Source organism: Vigna umbellata, chromosome 4, assembly GCF_029865625.1.
Source record: "Vigna umbellata cultivar VRB3 chromosome 4, Vumbellata_1.0, whole genome shotgun sequence".
Taxonomy (NCBI): Eukaryota; Viridiplantae; Streptophyta; class Magnoliopsida; order Fabales; family Fabaceae; genus Vigna; species Vigna umbellata.
This window is the reverse complement of record NC_142168.1, coordinates 67930935-67943658: the sequence shown is the minus strand read 5'-3', so window position 1 is coordinate 67943658 and position 12724 is coordinate 67930935. Positions and strand designations below refer to the sequence as shown.

General features: G+C 32.5%; 1 long non-coding RNA gene and 1 pseudogene across 4 annotated transcripts; one reads left to right on the top strand and one right to left on the bottom strand.

The window, feature by feature from the left end:
• Window positions 1–1595: 1595 nt before the first annotated feature.
• Window positions 1596–4796, bottom strand: LOC148201044 (non-specific lipid-transfer protein 1 pseudogene; annotated as a pseudogene).
• Window positions 4797–5586: 790 nt separating this feature from the next.
• Window positions 5587–8515, top strand: LOC148201043 (uncharacterized). Of its 4 annotated transcripts, none has more exons than XR_015786195.1 (5): window positions 5587–5910; window positions 6124–6159; window positions 6292–6476; window positions 6556–6646; window positions 6935–8515. It is a non-coding gene; the product is annotated as an uncharacterized LOC148201043 (long non-coding RNA). The 4 variants fall into 4 exon arrangements; XR_015786194.1 differs by having other exon boundaries at window positions 6292–6483; XR_015786193.1 differs by having other exon boundaries at window positions 6292–6646; window positions 6935–8114; window positions 8281–8515.
• The last annotated feature ends 4209 nt before the right edge of the window (window positions 8516–12724 follow it).

The following is a 12724-nucleotide window of genomic DNA, read 5'->3' as shown; positions in this document are numbered from 1 at the left end:
GGTGAGGGCACAAACTGAGTGCGCGGTTTCCAGTTTGACGCTCCATAGCGACACCCCACTCGGTTGAATGAATGTTGTGGTCGGGTGTTTTGGTGTTCGTCATGTCTCGGTTCACCTGTGACTCCCCATCCCTCTTTGGCAGCATTCCCTTCAACGCTTTTCTTCTTCCCAGCTGGAAGGTCAACTAACTTCCAGATTTCATTCTTCCCAATGGAATCAACTTCTTCTCTCATTGCATCCCTCCATACGGATTTCTTCAAGGCTTCTATTTGACCTATCGGTTCTGCACCTGCAAACATATCTATGTGTACCAGATCCTCCTCATCACTAGTCTGTGTAATAGTATTCACCTCACATTCACGAAACCTCTGTGGCAGCTTGTGTCTCCTTCCTCTACTTCTAGATTGCACATCCTTACTACTTTCAGAATTTAATTTTGGCTCTACTGTATTGCAAGATTCTCTACACATCTTAGACTTCACTAGGCTGATATGAAATGTTCTATTCTTCGAGATCTTGCTTCTCAAGATTAGGTTTTTGGTTTTATCAAACAACTCAACCTTATTGAAGTCTCCCATTACTACTGTAAAACCCTTTTGAATTAATTGGCCAATACTCAGAAGATTGCACCTCATTGCAGGCACAAATAACACATTAGTTATAGTGGAACTCGAGCCATTCTTCCTTCTGATAACAACATCACCAATTCCCTTTACCTTTAAGGTGTTGTCTTCAGCAAATTTCACCCTACTCTTCTTGGTTTCATCAAAATTCACCAACCATTCTCTGTGGCACGTCATATGATTCAAACATCCCGAATCCAAATACCACAATTTATCTTGAGAGTGTGAGCTTACTGTAGATGTAGTTGCCATCAATGTAAGGGGTTCTAAATCAGACTCTTCTTGAGCTATGTAGACCACATTTCCTTGACCCTTCTTTTGTTCTTCCTTTTTAGTATAGCACTCATAAGAGTAGTGCCCATACTTATGACAATTGAAACATTCAACATTCCTCTTGTCCTTCTTGTGGAAGTTCTTATCTGGTTTGTCTTCCTCCTCTATTGAAGACTCATCTTGATCTTCATTGCTCTTATCATTTCTCCACTTCCCTTTTGAAGATATCCCCTTCCATTTCTTGAATTTCTTTTGTCCTTCATTTATGGAATGATGTGCCTTCAACGCTTGATCATCATTCCGAACGGGGTTTCTGTCAAACAGTCTCATCTCGTGTGCTTCTAGGGAACTTTGCAATTCTTCTATCTTTATCTTATCCAGCTCTCTTGATTCTTCTATAGCCACAACTATGTAGTCGAATTTCTGAGGCAAAGACCTCATGATCTTCTCAATGATCATTAAGTCCAAGATGACTTCTCCATATCCCTTCATTTGATTGGTGATGGCAATCACTTTGTCAAAGTACTCTCTGACTTTATCACCTTCAATCATCTTCATCAATTCATATTGCCTCCTTAGCGTCTACAACTTGACCTTCTTGATCTTTTCACCTTCAGTATGACACCTGATCAAGATACTCCGAGCTTCCCTTGCAGTCTTCGCATGCTGGATCTTCTCAAAGTGAGCATCGTCTACACATTAGTGAATAATGAACAACGCCTTATTGTCTTTCTTTCTCTTCTCGGCCTCTTGATCATCAGTTGCACCCGTAGGCAATTCTTGATTATCGCCTTCAATCACTTCAAGCACATTTTGGTATTTGAATAGGACCTGCATTTGTGTACTCCATCTACTCCAATTTATTTCCCTAAGAATTGGTAGATTAGCATACGACATATCACATCTAGCCATTCTTTACACAGTTGATCTTTCACCAAGAAACACAATCTTGATCTTCTTCACGCTTCAATCACCTTTCCGCCAAGCCTCCGCCAAGCCTTAATGATTTCTAAAGCTCCCAAGTCTCAAACCTGGCTCTGATACCACTGTTAGAAAAGGAAGAGAACGAGGGTTTGGACCTAGTGCACCTAACCGAACAGTTTTTGATGCATAGTGCGTCTGACCGAACGCTAATGCTTCTGCACCGAACGCTAAGAACACACACCAATAGAGCATTGTCGCACTGACGCTAGAGAACGAACCAGTAGGGCACGAACAGCACCGAACGATCAAGTACCGTTGCACCGCACGGTCAATTAAGTGACCAGAGAAAGAAAAGAGCAAAACTCTAAACGCACTGAAAACATTGTATTATTCACTGATCTCACTTACAAAATCAACACTAAAATAGGTACAGAAGTTCAGTATTTATAATAGGAAAAATATAACTATCAAGACAGTTAAACAACAACTGCCTTGGCTAACTAAGTAACTGACTCGGCTTACACTCTAACACTTATAAGTATCAATTTGACCTAGATATCATGGACCATACTGCATTTTTAAATTACCCTTTTGTTAACTCGCTAAATAAAAATAGGCTGAAAAAGTCCTATATACAAAAGAATATTAGAGTCAAGTTGGAGTAAATTTGATCTCCTTTGTAAAAACTTTAATTAATTCTTAAATATTTTTTTATAATAACACAAGTCTTTATAATATTTTTAAATTATAAATTAATCCTAAAATATTTTACATTAATTATAAATTGTGTCTTTATTTAAATTTTACTATTTGTAACTTAAATGTTAGGCCTACTCAGCTTATATAACTAGTCAAACATTAATACTGGTTTTTTTATCTACACGCAACGATTCATTAACCAAAGTATATACAAGCAAAAAGGAGTAGCCTTTCTACCTAGGTTCTGAACCGATGCATATGTAAAGATCTTTTGTTTCAGTTGGTTTTGAACTGAATTGGAGGTTTTTTGTCTATTTAAAATCATTTTTTTCTTTTTTCATCTACAATGGGACAATTGAAGCCTAACACATTTTGCATAATTTATATATATATATATATATATATATATATATATATATATATATATATATATATGAGTGAAAGTTATTTTCTTTATAAACTCTCTAACACGTTTTGTCAGTTTCAGAAAAGTTTATATTCTTCATACACATTTGTGCTCTATTCAAGGATTTAGTTACCGTGATGTAGTTTAAAAAGAGAAAAACATTTATAATCCATATTCTATGTCTAAGCTACTTAAACGCAACGTTCAAGTAACTTTTAAGATGTTCAATGACTATTAAAAAAAAATTTAAAATAACTCTTTTTTTCAACATCCTTTTAAAGAAGAAAAAAGATCTTAAGTCATAGTTTGTAAGTGTTATAAAAAACCCTATCAAAATATTTTTTTCCTTAATAACTTTCTAAGATTATTGTTGTGTTCATTTAGAAAACTAAAAGAGAGAGCTTAAACATAGTAAATGTCAAAAGATTCATTAGTGAGCAAAAACTATATTCATCACACTTAAGATAATTTGTCTTATCTAAAAGTAGTGGTCTTAAAAAAGTACTCGATTTTTAAGTAAAAAATGACTAAGTATGGAGTAATACTTGATGGATTAGATAAGAGTAATTATATTCCAAAATAATATTCATACATATTAACAAAAAGGTGGCTACTAGTCGAAAGAATATCTATTGTAATTTGTATCACATTAATCCATATAAAATCGTTTCAAATAATTTCTTCACTCATTATGTTTATATTGCATGTTATTGAACCTACACTAACCTAAGAATGAAAATTATTCAAACTCAGTTTTCGAAAAGGTTTTTAACAAATCATCTGTTAAATATAAAAGTATCGCCTGAATTAATGCACATCATTAGATAATATCAGCAAAAACTATGAAAAGCTTTTAAATACAATAATATCTGTAAAAACTATGAAAAACTCTTAAATACAATCTTTATATTTTATTCTTAAAGCTTTAGATATAATATTAAAAAATTTAATTTTAATTTTTAAAAGGTATTAGTTTGTACATTCATGGATTTGATATCCATCCTTAAACGTTCACAGATGGATTGACCAATAAATTAAATGGATTCCATTTTATAATAAATCAAAGTGAAATAATAAAAATTGCATAAGAACGATTCCAGTAATATAAAATAGAAATATATTAAACAAAAGTTATAAAATTAAAAATGAAGGGATATGCTCATTTCATTTTTTAAATAAATATAACTCTTAATATGTTTTCTTTAATTATTTATATATATATATATATATATATATATATATATATATATATATATATATATATATATATATATATATATATATATTTGTGTATGTGAACATACCCGTTGCAGTTGGTGGAACGGCTAATCTGGTAGGGGATACTCACTCTACATCTTCCTGGGAGTGAAGCTGCGGTATTGAAATTAAGCCCAGAAATGGAATCAGCAAAGGATTTCAGGCAACTGCACGCTGTCCGGCGGTCGGCGGTGGTCCTCGCAGCGGTGTTGAGGCTCCTCACTCCTCCGCAGCACTGCGCCGGTGGCACTCCGCCACGACCCCGAAGGTAACCGAGGCATGGGGATATGGCACGGGCTACTTGGCGGCACGTGATAGATTGTGTGAAGGGTGCAGTCACTAGCACCATGCACATGACCGCAACCACGCTTGCAAGTTTGAGAGCAGCCATCAGAACTCAGTAACAATTGTAAAGTTGTTGTTGTGATGTTTATCTGCTTGGACGTGGAATTTATTTGCTTAGAGTACAAGTGCTGCGAAAAACTAGGGTTTATATAGATCATATTAGACCAAGAGACTAGGATAGAGTCGAACGTAGCCGATGGCTATTGAGGAAGGATGGGCTACTGATCTTCATCAATATTTTTTAGATTAAAGTAATATTGTTTTTAAACTAAAGTTAGTTTTAATGTTTAATTTGTATGCAAATACACTAGAATTTATTCTTTCCATTGGTATGAGCTTCATCTGCTAAAGTTTTGAATTAAATTGGTTAGGTTTTGAAGTAAAACGTGTAGCCATATCCCACCACTGATGAAGAATAGAACAATGTTCACGGCACTGAAAAAGAAAGTCCCACCTTCTTCTATTACTTCCATTGACTTACTTCTTGCATATTGAATTGCATTTATCAGGGTAACCTTTGTTTGATGGTTTAATTGGGAATTCCCATCTTGTTGCAATTTAATTAAAATTTACATCATTAGTATTTTGTGCCTTTCTCTATAAATGATTGTGTACAATATTTACGTAATATTTATTTTTTAAAATTTAAACATAACTTGCGTAATTTTAAACAATATTAATTTAAAATTTAATAATAACAATTAATGTCTATAATTATAATTATAATTGATTTTCACATTGCTTAACTTTTAGATATATATATATATATATATATATATATATATATATCATATAAATCTTTATTGATGGAGAACTTCTTTATTAATGCGAATATCTACTACAAAAATACTTAATTATAGTAGGGGTTTTTTTTCCGCGGTTTTCAAAGCTGCCTCTAATTTCGTGCGGTTGTAAAACATAACCGTCCCTAAATTTTAATTTCTCCTTTTAATTTTTTTTTCAATGATTTAGTGAACATAACCGTAATTACGTTTTCTATTTAAATTTTTTAACTTAATTTTTGGCGATTTTTTCGCATACATCCAGTAGACACTCACATATTTCACAAACCTTAATTTTTCCTCGTTTGCTGCGCCACTGTTTTCTTTTCTTCATCTTTTGGCTTCTCTCCTTCTTCTCCACTACTTCACATTCACGTTTCCATCTTCACAGTCCTTCGTCACTTCACAATCCCTAATTTCCTTCTCTTTTCCTGTTTCAAATCCCTAATTCAAAAAATCTAGAGCTCGTCGATCTTACAATTGGTGTTTTTGAGGAGTTTGCGAGTGAGTCGCACAAGGTGGAATCAGTCGTTGACTGAGCCACCTCCTTCTTTACGGCCTCCTCGACACTTGGTTTACCTCCTCGACGGTGTTTTAATATGTAAGCTTGTTAAGTTTTGTTAGATATTACTAACTTTAAAGATGCATATGGTGGTTTGGTGGTGTTTGCTTGGCTCATTACTTTGAATCAAAATTGTCGTTGTTAGATATTAATGATTTCTCTGTGAAGGTAATTTTTCATTGCTTCTTATTTTATTTGCTTTAGCTGGTCATTTACATATATTCTTACTTTATATGTTTTTCCCTTGAATAGTTGCAGAATAAATTTGGATATTCTTGAAAGATACCGGTGAGTTCACCTTGCTCAGTTCTCTGTCATTCTTGACATGATGAGATTGTAACTTGCTAACTTCATTTTATATTTATGTACTTTTTAGTTCATAGTGATATTTTCTTGACTTATTTGCTTCTGTTTTCGTAGTCTTTGAAGAGGTCAATATTGAAGGCAGATGAGTTGGGTGATAACTTCAGGCATTGGTGCATTGTCCTTACCAATTTTTCATTTTTGGCTCATTGTGCTAATTCATTTGAGCTTGATCCTGTAAACAGAAGTTTTGTTCCCAAAGCTTAAAGGAGCTGGCCTTGTTTGCTATGTACCTCCTTCTGGTAATAGGTAACTAAACTCAATTATGTTATTGCTATTCTTTAAGAGAAGATAGCTATGAGTTTTTGTACTTGGTGTCAGCTGCTTCTGGAAATGGAATCATGAGATTTTGTGAATCTGAAGGCATCAAGATATTAGCTTCTCAAATGAGTGCTTTGCATCGTACTGGAAAGTAAGGGACTGAGTGAAACCATTGGCAGTTAGTGTATTTTAATTTTGTGTATTAGGTTAATACACTAACACAATATGTACAACAGTTAGGATGGAATGTATTGGTAAACAAGGTTGTACTATTCATGTATCTGTGTTTGAGTTCTGTAACTGATATTAACAAGATATTGGTCCAGAATAATTAGGCACGAGTTTAAAACTAGTTCTTATTTGTAAAAACCACATTTTTAGTGTGTATATAACACATCTACTAACATGGGAATTATAAACATATGCTCCAAATTTGCAGGTTCACATTTGATGGAATTATCTTTCAAACTTCTGCAATTGATTCTGGGTAGGATGTCCTTTGAAATATTCCAGAATAATGACTTATTTGACATTTCAGTTATTGTAAGTGTGCTTCTATAATATTTCTATTTGTGGTAAGTGTGCTTCTATAATATTTCTATTTAGTACTTAATTTTGTTTTCATTTTTATTAACTATTCTTGCATCATGGTAAATAAACATATATAACGTCTTTGCACAATTCCTTGAAATTTGAAGCTCTCCACTTGCCGAATGCCATTCAAACCTCAGAAGTTCCAAGGGAAGAATCCAACGGATAAGAGGAATGTACTGTTTTATTAGCTGTTGCGAACTGTAAAAGTGATAACTGATTTAGTTGTTTGGTTCATTTCTGGTATGTCTCTCATTCGCTCTACTGTCAATTCAATTGAATGGTAGCTGTTTCAAGATCTAATTCGCAATGAGAGAAAACCTTTCCATCTTTCATTAGTGCTTTATTTTCATCTCAGAAAAAAGGTTCTCATTTTCTGAAAGTTTCTCCTTCCCGATTTAATTTTTTTATGACGATAGAGCTCCTTTCCTAGGGTGCTCTGCTACTGCTGTACAAAATTCTTCATCACTGATTCTTGAGTTCTTTCTTCGCTGTTTGATACTGGTGAATCCAAATCGGATTCTGGGACCTTCTAGCCCTTTCTACGTGGATCTAGAAGAAACATTAGTGCATTATTGGTTTCTTCTTGGTGTGGTCATGGATAGAAAGGAAATATTTAAACTTAAAGAAAATAAGGCAAAGGAAGAGTTCTACAAGTTAGAAAACTGTTAAATAATAGAAATAATAGCTTTCATGTAATTAATTACTTGATTGTGTATAAGACTTCCTTGTATTTGGCCACATTTATAAGAGGAGGCGTGTTTGGCTTTCTTCTCTTCCTACACGCCTCCTGAATCTACATAAGGAGTGTTTAGGCCATTTTGTAGACACTTATTATACTTTGGGAGATAAAAGTATAATAATATCTGTAGTGCAAGCACAAAATACAAAGCTAGACTTTATAGCTTAGACTTAATGATGACAAACATAACTCTTATTGAACATTCATGGTGGACGAATGGTGCTGCATCCCATTTCAAGTCCTCCCTTAGAATTTGAGCCTCCAAAAAAAGGGGATGCCTTATATGGTGAGTTTCCTGTTTTTGTTACTGAAACTTTTGTTTTAAGTTTCTTGATCATGTTTTTTGTTTGCATCTTCACAAAATAATGTTACACGTTTTTATTTATAATGGTCTTATGATCAGTCCAATATTCTAACTTGCTTTCCATTTTTGTTATGTTGACTTGATTCAGCCATGGAGCTAGCTTTGTCTTTGGAGAAGTTGACAATTGAGAAACTTCTATATGGTCACAGTGATACTAAAGAACATGGCAGAACATGGCAGAAGTGCATAAGCTTCCAGATGAACATTTTGCATTTAGTGAACATGTTTCTCTTAATGTATATTTGAAAAATGTTATTATTTATATTGAACAATTACTTGTATCAAAACATTTTATAGTTTATTTTATCTAATATTTACATTTCAAATTATTTTATTATGTGTTTTTGTTTATTATAGCTTTTTTTATCATAATAAACTAAATAATATAAAAAGAATTAACCAATATGACATGCATTTTTGGTGGTTTTGGAATCCTTGTAACCGCAAAACTCTTGTCATTCTCCGCGGTTTTCGTAAAATTCCTGATATTTTCGGTGTTTTCCTTAAAACTCCTGTTATTATCGGCGGTTTTCGAAAAACCTCTGCCATTCCCGGCGGTTTTCGAAAAACCTCTGCCATTCCCGGCGGTTTTCAGAAAACCCCTGCCATTCCCGGCGGTTTTCAAAAAACCCCTGCCATTCCCGGCGGTTTTCGCAAAACCTCTGCTATTCTCGGCGGTTTTGAAAAAAACCGCCAGTAATTATTTACCGACGCAGCTTTTCCTAGGGGTTCTTACAACCGCGGGAATTGTATTTTCTGGGGGTTAAAAGCCCCAGTAATGTTAAAAATAACCCCTACTAAAATTCTATATTTTTGTAGTATACCTATACCTATAAAGGTCATGTCCTTTTTAGTGTTCAATTTTTTTTTTCAAATTCATCCTTTAAAATTTTTTTAATTAAAATAATTATTTTATTAATTTTACGATTTTTATAAATTTTAATTGTTTTTTTCAATTTCACTGTTTTTTTAAATTAACCAATTTTTTTAATTATAAAATTACCTATAAAATAAATAAAAACTATTTACAATAAAGCTATAAATAATATTTATATTTAATTTCGTAATCTATATTATTATATAAAGATAATTAACCTTTGTTTGTCCATATCCTTTTTCTAATTTTACCCTTCAAGTGACTTTTTTAAATTTAACTATTTAATCTTTTTTCTTAAATTTAATCATTTTTAAAATTAGATAAATAAAATTATATAATTAAATTTATATTATTTATATCTATTTTAAAAATTATAATCTGTTTAACATAAAAAATTGAATACACATGCTTAACATGTATTTTCACAAGTGTATAATAAATTTTCTGTATATAAATTTGTTAAAATAGATTATTTGACCGATCTAATCTATCACGTTTTAATGAATTAAAATAGTCGATTCATTATTTAAAGTTATCTTCTTTAATATTTTTTCTAATGTAAAAATGGGAACCAAATGTTAAATTACCAAAATAATTATAAAAAACTCATTATATTAATTAATGAATAATATATATATATATATATATATATATAATATATATATATATATATATATATTGAATAATAAATGGTAATAATTGTAAATTGTACTTCTAAATATCGCATTAACATGCATACCAAGTCTAAATACTAAATGATAATTCTAAATAAGATTTTAATAAAATTTAAATAAACCTAAAAGTTAATCAAATATATTTATTTTAAAACTTAAACTTCAATTAGATAAATACAATCCAAAATTACATTATACTTAGAATACGATTCAAAATTATAAAACACAAGATTATTAACGTACGTCTCCTCCTCTCTTATAACATTAGAGTTAAAGAAATCCAAACTATATATTTATCTTTAAATCATCTTTCATCTACTATAAAAAGAAAATTTGTGAATGAATCATATTGAAATAGAAAATAATAAAATGTTAAATTAATTTCCAACTGTGTATATTTTTTTTCGACCCCATTTGTTAATTATGCTGTATTACGTTAAGATTTATTTTTTTTACCACGAGGTTCGATTTTGGTCAATATGCATATTTTTAGGTTACATAGTGATCCGTTTGCTATTGATATGCTTTAGGAAGTTTGGACTATATTGGGTTTGGTTCTAAAACTCTGTCCAATTGTAGAAGGGGTGTTACTCCCTCCACCACCACATTTTCTCCCTCCACCTCCCCAATTTTATTACATATTTTTTGAATTACAAAACTAACCTTTTATAATTACACAAATAACCTTTTTATTTTTTAATTCTAATTATTTACTTTAACTCTAAAATCTATCTTTCTACCCCTTCTCACCCACCTCCCAACACTCTCAGATTCTCACCCAAACTCCATTACATTCGTTTCTCATATTCCATTTTTCCTCACAAGGTTAGTGATGATATTTTTAATTATTTTTTTTTAAATCCAATGCATATATCTCTGTGATGTGTTCTGTGTTGTGCTGTGCTCTGCGTTTTTTTTCTGTGTGCGTGTGTTGGGAGAAAGGAAGAAGATAACCAGGCCAAAAACGGATGTCGGGTATCCGTTTGGATCTGAAATGGATGTCGATATCTGTCGACGAATGTTGACATCCGTTTTTCCTTAAAGGGATGTTGACATCCGTTTTTCCTTAAACGGATGTTGACATCCGTTTTCCCTTAAACGGATGTAGACATCCGTTTTCCCTTAAACGGATGTTGACATCCGTTTTCCCTTAAACGGATGTTGACATCCGTTGACGGATGCTCACATCCGTTGACGGATGCTCACATCCGTTGACGGATGCTCACATCCGTTTAAAGATTATACTGTTTATATTTTAGGGTTTTATTACGCACCTTCACGCCTCTGAACCAGCACCTTGAAGAACCACCACACTCACGGTTGAAGATGAATTGCTTTCCCCACTTTCAATCTTACTAAACACAAAGTCCACCACACTCTCACGTCACAATTCTATAAAAGAGAAGAAGAAGTGGAACATGAGAGACAACCCAAGGGTAGTGGAACATAAGAGACAACCTGAGAAAAATAATAAAAAGAAAGAGGAAAGAATGATAAAAAGAATGATAAAAAGAATGAATGTCCACGTGAGATTTTAAATAATATTAACCCTAAAATTTTAATAAGGGTAAACTAGGAATGGAAAAATAAATAAAAAAAGGTAAAAGGGGAATGGGGTGATGGAGGAAGCAAGTTGTGGTGGTGGTGGAGGGAGTAACACCCTTGTAGAAGCTAAATTGGTCCACTAATTAATTAGACCGAGTTTTCGAAAATTGGAGGCCTGTATAATTCTAGGCCGAATTAGGCTTTTTTGGTAGCGTGACTGCTTTTTTTTTTTTCCTTTTCCAACTTAAATAAAAATCAGACAAAATAAAATATGGACAGAAAAATATAGAATTCAAGAAGTTTGGGTCGGGCTAATCCTTTCTATTAATATTAAAAATTAACTATATTTTTTTTGTAATAAAAAAATTGAATCAGTAGTGGGAATATGGAGAGGAAAAGGATATTTGAGATATTAATTAATCAACCACTCAGTAAAATACTTGAGAATTTTTTATGCTGAAAAGTAAACTTCTAATTTCCTTAATTATCTCTCATTGGAAATTTATATTAAAAGTAGAAATAAAATTTATATTTGAAATGATATCATGGTATAGATGAAAAAATAGTCAAAATTTATTTATATATTTAAGTTAATTAATTTTTGTTAACTTTAATTTTGTAATTGATTAAAAGAATTTATCCTTAAACTTTAAATATTTGAGTCTAAAGGAATTATTAAGTATTCGACTAACTGGTTGATTAATATTTTAAATATACTTTTTCAAGAATTCCAATATTTTGGAGTTAATCACCTATCAATCATTAAAAAATTGTTAATTTTAACAGATTTTTTTCCAATAGTTATGACTAATGATTTTTTGGGTTTGATAAGAGACAAATAATTGGGAGATCATATTTTTTATTTGTACTTAAAAGGTGTTGATTAGCTAAGGATTTCTTAGTTGATCCGATGAAAAATTAAGATTTAAATGAAATATCGACTTTTTTTTTCATAAGATGATCTTAGAGGAGGTCACACATATTAAGTCTTCGTCACTAGTAAAAAATCGGGTTTTTACAGCGCACATTATGCCACGGTTCAACGAAAACCGCAGCATAATGGTGCGCGGTGGCAGTTTTGTAAATAAAACGAACATATATGCCGCGGTTCTACTGGGAACCGCGGCATATACCCCAGTCAACCATTGCCTTTGACGCCACGTATGAATAAAAAATTAAATAACAGAGTATATGCCGCGGTTCTCTGCACAACCGCGGCATATACCCAGCCAATTTATTGCAGGTGCTGACTGGGTCAGAGAATTTGAAAAGTTACAGGGGGTATATGCCGCGGTTCTCTGGGGAACCGCGGCATATACCCCTGTAACGTCTCAACTTCTCTGCCAGTCAGAGAATTTCAGAAGTTACAGGGGTATATGCCGCGGTTCCCCAGAGAACCGCGGCATATACCCCCTGTAACTTCTGAAATTCTCTGA